This window comes from Ipomoea triloba, chromosome 16, assembly GCF_003576645.1.
Source record: "Ipomoea triloba cultivar NCNSP0323 chromosome 16, ASM357664v1".
NCBI lineage: Eukaryota > Viridiplantae > Streptophyta > Magnoliopsida > Solanales > Convolvulaceae > Ipomoea > Ipomoea triloba.
Window position 1 is genome coordinate 10,274,340 of NC_044931.1, and position 2,385 is coordinate 10,276,724.

At 34.5% G+C, this 2,385-nt stretch overlaps 1 long non-coding RNA gene across 2 annotated transcripts; it reads left to right on the plus strand.

Moving 5' to 3' along the window:
- LOC116007827 lies at nucleotides 1–1,320 on the plus strand. 2 transcript variants are annotated; one of them, XR_004095362.1, is made up of 3 exons: nucleotides 1–96; nucleotides 223–994; nucleotides 1,080–1,320. It is a non-coding gene; the product is annotated as an uncharacterized LOC116007827 (long non-coding RNA). The 2 variants fall into 2 exon arrangements; XR_004095361.1 differs by having other exon boundaries at nucleotides 223–1,303.
- Nucleotides 1,321–2,385: the final 1,065 nt, after the last annotated feature.

Here is a 2,385-nt window from a genome sequence, read left to right on the forward strand (position 1 = left end):
GTCACCTGCTTCACCCAGTCACACCGGCGGACTGGTCTGCTTCGTTTGGTAGCCTACAGCATAGATGAGGATGGTTTACCACATGAAAGTTATGGGGTAAAGTCCTAGCTTCTGCTCCTCATTTTTGAATCTTAATTCTTTTATTTGTAGCTGTGAATTTTATGGCTTTCTTGAATACATAGAGATTGACCAATTTGAATATGTCGGATTTTTTCGGTGAAGCCTTCTATTGAGTTGGCCAGTTTCGGCCTCCGGTTTCACCCAGCCTTTGCCGCCGTCCTGAGTTCGCGAGGATAGGCGACAGCTTGGAAGGGAGAACAACTTGAAAGTCAACAGTGGAAGGGAGATCAATTTGGAAGCCAACAGCTTAGAAGGGAGAACAGCTTGGAAGCCAACGGCGTAGAAGGGAGAACAACATGGATGCCAACAGCTTGGAAGGGACGTGAGTGTCAAAAAGCACAGTCAACAGCATTCATTCCCAAACTACAGTGCAATTTTGAAATATATTGTGTGATATGTTGAGCCAGCAAAAAAGGTTTTAAATTGTGGTCGTTGTCGGCGAGGAAGACGACAAAAGGGAAAAGGTTGTGAATTTAAGGGAGGAAAAGAGGGGAATAGTGTCAGATGGAGATGGAAAGAAAAAAAAAATTCATTCCATTACCCATAAAATATTCAATCCCATTGCCCCATAAAGTATTCAATCCCACTACCCCATAAAGTAGCTTTGTCTGAAGTAAGGTTTTTTTTTTTGAAAACTACTGAAGGTTAAAATGGAGGTCATTATGCTTTAAAAATTTCAGGTAATATTATTACATGAACTATGTATAGTATTTTTCTGGCCATATGCTTTGTTGGATTTTTTTTTTTACTATTTGGCTTTCTCTTGAATAATTTTATCAGTAGACCAACTGCTTTCCCATGTTTGAAGAATAATAATTGAGGTTGGCTGGTTTTTCGGGAGAAATTGGGTATGTTGCATTCCTTCTCCTTAAAGGTTACTGCTTCTTTTATACATTAGTGTGCTTGTGTCCCTCCTATTATTTACTGTCACTAAGCAATTTGTTGAAAGGATGATGCAGATGAGTAGATGACTAAGAATAAAATGGTTATGCATGTCTCACACTGGCGTGAGACTATGTATGTCACTACTTTGTATTTTCATATTGTATGAATTTTAAGAGTTTACGTGAACTTTGACTTGAAAGTAGAATAAAATGGTTATGCATGTCGCACACTGGCGTGAGACTATGTATGTCACTACTTTGTATTTTCATATTGTATGAATTTTAAGAGTTTAAGTGAACTTTGACTTGAAAGTAAGTTTAATGTTCACTAAAATTATTTATTTGTTTCAAAGTTATATGAATATTTATTATTAATATTCGCAAGATAATTATTCACCAAAATTTTATTATCCAAAATTAATAATTTCTTTTTAAGTGTTTATGTGTAAAATAATTTATAATGCCATAACAATATTTTAGTAGCTGTAAATATCTAATTTATGTGATATTTGGAATTTTAGTTATTGAAATGATTAGAATTTGAAGAGTTCACGTGAATTTTGGCTTCAAGGGTAAGTTTAATGTTCACTAAAAGTATTTATTTGTCCCAAAGTTATATGAATATTTATTCGTAATATTTGCAAGATTATTCTTCACGAACATTTTGTTACCCAAAATTAATAATTTGTAAGTGTTTGTGTAAAATAATTTAGGACTCTAAGTGGTGGGCCACAAGAAAATTTTTTTATTATGAGGACTCTAAATGGTGGCTTTTTCATCAAAATTGGAATGGATTAAAGACAATTTTTAGTGGGAGGAGTGCTAAAGAAGACGCCTTTTTGTGTGCTTCTGGTAGGAGACGTGAAGGCTTTGTCCTCTTTATTATGTGAATCTATGTACGAAGCTCTATCGTCTGGATTTTAAAAATTGGAGATTATGGACACCATGGCTGACTAGAATTGGTCCCCAGGGTTGACTATGTACGAAGCTCTATCTTTGATTAACACATTTATGGGTTGACTAATAGTTAGACTAAATTAAATAGCTTTTTGAGCTGTGTATACTGATTTTGCAATGTGTTTGTGGGCTGGAATTTACCAAGTATGCATTGGGCCTTAAGACTTAATCTTGGCTGTTCTCAGAAATATGCATTCTTTACTCTAGAAATTAATTTTTAAAAAATATATATGTAATAAATCAACTCACAAATATAAATATATAATGATGCCTCTAATATGAGCTCACATGAGTTTCTTTGAAGTGGTGCCAGGGTGAGTCTGTTAGGGAACCAATGTGTTTATGTATGTTTTATTTTATCATATAATAATTATTAAAATTATGGAGTATTATCGTTGGGCATTCGCGTGCCAGTGACTAGTTG